We start from the raw sequence: 6,260 nt of genomic DNA on the forward strand, positions 1-6,260 counted from the left end.
TTTTCTGTGCAGTGTTAGCCTTCCTTACTTTCCACTTCTGCTTTCTTTTCTCCTTGCTCTTGCTTACAGTGGGTTGGGATGGTCCCCCAACTTCTAGATTTCCATTCTTTCCTCTAGCTTCTAGATGAGTAGCTTGTACATATACCTCATCTATACTAGTGGGGTTAAACATGAGGATGGTATGCCTCATGTAGCTGTGAAGACCACCAATGTACTTCAAAAGAGTCTCTGGTGAGTCTAATGAAATACCTAGAATCAATGCTCTCTTTCTAAATTCTTAAGTGTACCCTTGCACACTTTTCCCTTTCAACTGCCGAAGAGTTTTCCAACTCATCATGGCTTGTTGTATGTAGGCCAATGGATAGAATTGCTTCTTGATTGCAGAAAAAAAAAGTCGCTCTAGACAGAGATAGTCTTACCATGTCTTTTCATGTCAGCTTGGGTTCTGCCTTCCCACCAAACCAAGGCAGTGCCTCCTAGGCGTAGGCTTGCCAACCGAATTTTGTTCTTATCTGAGTCAATGTTCTGGACTCTGCAATACACATCAATTTGTCTAATCCAATTGTCCAACTTTTCAACATTTAACTCTCCATCATATATAGGCAAGTCAAATTTAACATCTAGCTTGATCAAAGATGCTTTCTTATTATGCACAAGGCTATTAGGAGGTGTGAGAAAGTTTTCCTCTTTCCTTTTTCCTTTTGAGCGGTCATGGGAATGAGACTCATCTTCTTCTTTGTCTTGTTTAGGACCTGACGAATCTTCATCCCTATGCTTTCTAAAGTCCCTATACATTTCTTCTACCATAGACTTTATAGCTAGGAAACTTTCTATGAATTGAGGGTCTGGCCCCACAGAACCTTCCTCTGACATTGTCTTCCAAGGATAGACTCTCCCAATTTCAAGATTAGTTTTGACCCTAAATCTCTAATACCACTTGATCTGATAATCACCCTATGAGTGACCTCAGTTAAAGATTTATTATTACAGACTCATGTGCTGGTGTGTGTCTATGTTATTTAGGCAACAGATCGATCAGATTGCAAATACACAGACACTTGAAATGGAAAACAGCAGAGAAATACAGGAAGAAAATACAAGAACACAAGAAATTAATAAGGATTTCACCCTATCCTCTAGGGCTATATCTCCGGTCCAGCTCTCAATGGTGGCCTTCTTTTATTGTGTCTTGAAGCAGAGAATTACAATGAAGGAGCTCAATATGAGTCTCCTGAAACAGATTTTCTAAGCAGGGTGGTTCTTGGATTCCCCAAGCCACTAGAGTGCACAGACTCTTTTCCTTACCAGCTCTTTGACCTTCCTGGTCTTTAATGGAAGGAGCCCAATGTGGTGCTCAGTCCTGAAAGATCCTCTCAGGGATGGCTTGAATCTCTCAAGATTTCTGGTGCTCAATGCTGCCTATGGTCAGCTCGGCCCCCTGTCTTCTTTCTGCTTTTTGCTTCACTGGTTCTTCTCTTTTCTGTCTTCTGTCTTTGGTGTTCCATGTCCTTTATGTTCTGTATTCGTGGCTTTAAAGCCAGTCAATCTCATGGCAGTTTGATTCCTCTTCCACCTCCATCGGATCGCCTACTGCAGCTGCGCTTGGAGTTCCCTGTCTCGGCGTCATCATCAGGCTCACAGGGAGTGGCCACTTGTCCTCCTGCAACTGTGCCAGCTTGCTTCGTCGATTCGGTTTTTTTTTTTCAGTTATGTCATGGAATGAGTCATCCGCCACCTTGGTGGTCAAAGTGGACCTCAAGTTCTTCTAAATTGTGGCTTAATCCCTCGTTAAATCTGGTCTTATCGTCTGGCGCGATATCAACCGTCAGATCTGGATCCCCCATATCCAACGCCATCCGCTCATTTCGCGCGGTTGACTTGCTCGACCGTTAGCACGTGATGAGCGGCGGTTTTCTCTCTCCTCCGCTTGCCACGTGTCGGGCGCTGAGTGGAATCACTCTGCTTTCACCAAAACTACTTACCACCCAAGGATGCCCCCGATCAATACCGTCGGTTTTGGAGCGGGTCCCGCCTTTAGCCTTTAGCCTTTTTCCCCACAGTTTTCCCAGCTCCCATGCGACCGAGCGCTCGGGGCCTCTCCTTCTTGAGGGTTTTCCCAACGATTGCTAATCGCGCATCAAAAACTTCCTCCTTTTCCCGATCCGAGCTTCCCAGGGGCTAGTTTCACCTCCTGTGTAGTCTCCATGGGCCTCGGTCAGGGCGCTTTAACCAAGGTCCTCATCGTTCCATGTTGGCTGCCAACTACCACTATTTTTAGAGGTGTTTCTGATCGCTACTCTTAATTCTTTGAAGTCTGTCCTGACCTGATACAGCCATGGTTCCTTTGATTTTTTCATGGATCCAATTCGGATCACAAATAGTACTGGAGCTCCCCATGGTGACACACTCAGCCTTGTGCAGCCCTTGTGTAGAATCTCCTTTAGTTGCATTTTTAGCTCAACCAACCTAGGGTTACTCAGCATGTATAGTGCCTTGGATGTTGGTGCTACTCCAAGAACCAATTCAATAGATAAATATACCTCTCTATGAGGAGGTAATCCAGTAACCTCCACTGGAAATACATATGCATATTTTTGTAGAACCATGTACCTTTTTAGCAGTTCACTTTCCTCATTCTCGACATCACTTCCAACGTTCACATCATGAAATATTGGCACTACAAATAACATGCATCATTTTATGCTATTGTGCTTGGCTTGCATATCCATGATCAACCTCACTAAAGTAGGCTTTCTCCTGCTTTGCAAAATCCTTGTTTTCCCTTGCTCATCTAAGAATTCAATTTCCTTTCAAAATAGTTAACTTTGGTCATGTGCAAGTACCTCCAATCCATGCCCAATAGCATGGTTTATGAACCCAATGGCAATAAATTCAAATGTGTTGTTTTGGGAATTCCATTAAGCTCAAATGCACATGATCTCACCCAATAATCAATATTTTTTTTTCTAGTTTCCAATTGAACCAGGCATGGTTCTTCATTCAATTCCTTGACCAAATTTCATTTTTCAACAATTTTGGGCCAACATAGTTGTAGTTAGAACCTAGATAAATTAGAATAGATACAATTTGATTACACAACTTACCTTCCATATCAATGATGGATGCTTGGTGGTCTGTTTGGCGATTGTCTACAACTACATATATTATGGGCAAACTTTGAGCTGCATCACCCCCTGTACAAGCCTCATGGGTGTTCTAAACCTTTGGTCTATCATTTTTTTGGTGTGGAAAGTCCATTTTCCTATTGTTTTCACAACATGTCCAACAATTTAATTGATTTATGCCTTGAAGCTTGTGTTAACCTGATGTTGGTTCTTACACATTTCCCTTAGCAGTAATGTTATTTGTAGGGAGTGGACACTTACCTTCCCTCTTTTCTAAACTTTTCTTAGGCTATTTCTTCTTATTTCCAGTGTTTTTCCTTGCCTTATAGGCAACCTTAAGTTACGGTAAGTATTTTTATTGCTCATAGAAATGCTTTAGCTTCTTAAAGGCGTCCTTCAAAGTCTATGGTTCCAACAATTCAATTTTATCTCTGAATTTCATAGGTATCCCACTCATAAATATTTGAATCTTGGATTTCTCATCCCTAAGATATGGCGCATACCTCAATAGTTACAAGAAATTAGTGACATGCTCATCATCTATCATTTGTCCCATCTTGAGTTCATAGAACTCTTTTGTTTTTCCATCATAGTGTTAAGATTTAGTGGAGAACATAAATTTATTACTGAGATTTATAGAGAGGAACAATAAACAGCAACAATCATAAACACATAAACACACAAGTTTATCTAGGAAAACCCAAAATCTAGGGAAAAACCCAACCCAATGAGATCTCATTATCCTTGGCCAAAAACTTGTCCAAGACGGCCAAGTGAGCCTTCACCGCTCACCTCCAGGCCTACATTACAATGAAGTATTCCTAGCCTTTTATAGGTTCCATTTCATGCAATACCACGGACCATAATACCATGAGTACAATATACCATGTGCCCAAAACCAGTACTATTTAACTAGGACAACCTTGACTCAAACCTTGAGTTAATTTTAGCTAACAATTCCCCCCTTAAACTTGACTTGGGGTTCCTTGACTAAATCTAGCCAAAACCTGCTAAGTGAGACAATCCCTCTCACTCTAGCCCTTACCTCCCTCAAAGTTTAATAACCAGGGTATCAGTTAACCTAACATCCCCCCTATCACCTACGCCTAACCCAGACTTTACCAATGATTACTGAGGGGTGCGCATGCCATACTAGGTCTTACAGTAGTATGCCCATTTACATGCAATTAAATTTGACTCCTATATATATATATATATATATATATATATATATATATGATATATATATATATATATATCTATATATATATATATATATATATATATATATATATATATATATTACCCTTGTTGTTATCTTTGTACATATGACATCAATGTCCATATAAAAAGAACCCATCTACCGAATTACATGGCTCACTAGTGTAACCACCAGTTAGCTAGGCATTCTTTTCAGATACATGGTTCATCAATTAATTGATCCATGTGCACATATTCTCCTCATTCACTGAATCTCTCATGACACATTTTTCATGCTACTCATTTCCATTCCTTTAATTAGTTGTTCCATCCATTATAACGACGAAAAAAGGTAAGAATACATGTAGCTCACAGCCTTGATGACCTCAAAACTACCAAAGAATGATGGGGCCAATGTACAAGCTTGGTGTACCATCATTCTCCTCCACTACCACGACGAACCATGAAGCCTCTCCAATACACTGTCATACCCTTGCATTTTCCCAAGACAAAACATATATGGTAGTCCTCCCATCACCAGCTACTTGATTCGTGTACACTGATGGTCCCAATACTTGAGTCTCAATATAAAGAAAATGGTCCCCATCTGCGTCATGATCTTTGCGATCACCTTCGTTCTCATATCTCTTACCATAATGCTTGCCTCAACACTTGTGGCTTCAGCTCCCATGCCAATGTTCCTAAACGTGTCTAGCATCCTTGGCAAGTTCGGACAGTTCAATACCTTCCCAAATCTCTTGAAGAGAAAGCAAGTGGGCGTGCAGTTCCAGAGCCAGCTAAACAATCCTCAGCCGCTCAAATTTATTTGTCTCCCAGGTCATCTTTCCTCCCTTCTGACCCTGTTGAAATTAGATTTTTCTTCAAAGCTAGAACATGCCTTACCTCCTTCAACATCCATTGATTTCCATTCTATTGTTTTATAAAAATTGTACCCATTCCAATGATTTTACAGGGTTTATCACCACCCAATTGAACCTGTCCAAAATATCCTTGAACATAATCATGAAAATGTTTCCTATCAGGTGTGGCATGGAATGAGGCCCCTGAATCTACCACCCAAGCATCAATAATATTTTCTAATGAAAGAATTAAAGAATCTTGCAACACGTCACCTGTCACATTCGCTTCATGATTGTTTTCTTGTTGCGTGTCTCCTTCGTTTCCCTTTCGAGACTTGTAGTCTTTATTCAAGTGTCCTTTCTTCCCACATTTCCATTACATTATCCCCGATCTGGACTTGGATCTACCTTTCCTTGAATTACTCTGATATCCTGGGCTCTTTCCTCTTTCCATTTTTCTTCCCCTAGTCTTTGCAGTCAAAGCATTACCTGATGTCTCACCAAAGCTTTTTTGCTGCATTTCCTCGCTAAAGATTGCATCGACGACATCATCAAACTTTAAAGTACTAGATCCAGAGACAGAGTTACTAATGGCCATAACTAAACCATTCCAACTTTCTCGCAATAAGCATAGAAATAATAAAGCCATAACTTCATCATCAAAAGTTACCCCTACTTAACTTAACTGGCTAGTAACTGTATTAAATTCATTTAAATGATCAGCAAAAGATCCCCCTTCTAGCATATTCATATTAAATAAACGCTTCATAAGAAATACCTTATTTGAGGCTCAGGGTTACATATAGATTTCCAATACCAACATTAAACGCTCTATTGTCGTTTCCTTTGAAATATTAAAGGCTACCAACGTCGCTAGGCATAGTCGTATTGTTCCAAGTGCCTTTCTATCGAGAATAACCCATTCTGTGTATCACTATATAACCTGCCCAACTCCTGCTTCTTACCCAATTCATCTACAAAACTTTGTAACCAAATCATTTATTTACTAGCATCTATAGCAGCAACATACTCTGTTTCCGTCATTGAGAGTGCAACAACACTTTGCAGTTTTGAA

This window comes from Pinus tabuliformis, chromosome X (assembly GCF_031772625.1).
Source record: "Pinus tabuliformis cultivar Carrire ecotype Pingquan chromosome X, CPIR1, whole genome shotgun sequence".
NCBI classification, from domain to species: Eukaryota; Viridiplantae; Streptophyta; class Pinopsida; order Pinales; family Pinaceae; genus Pinus; species Pinus tabuliformis.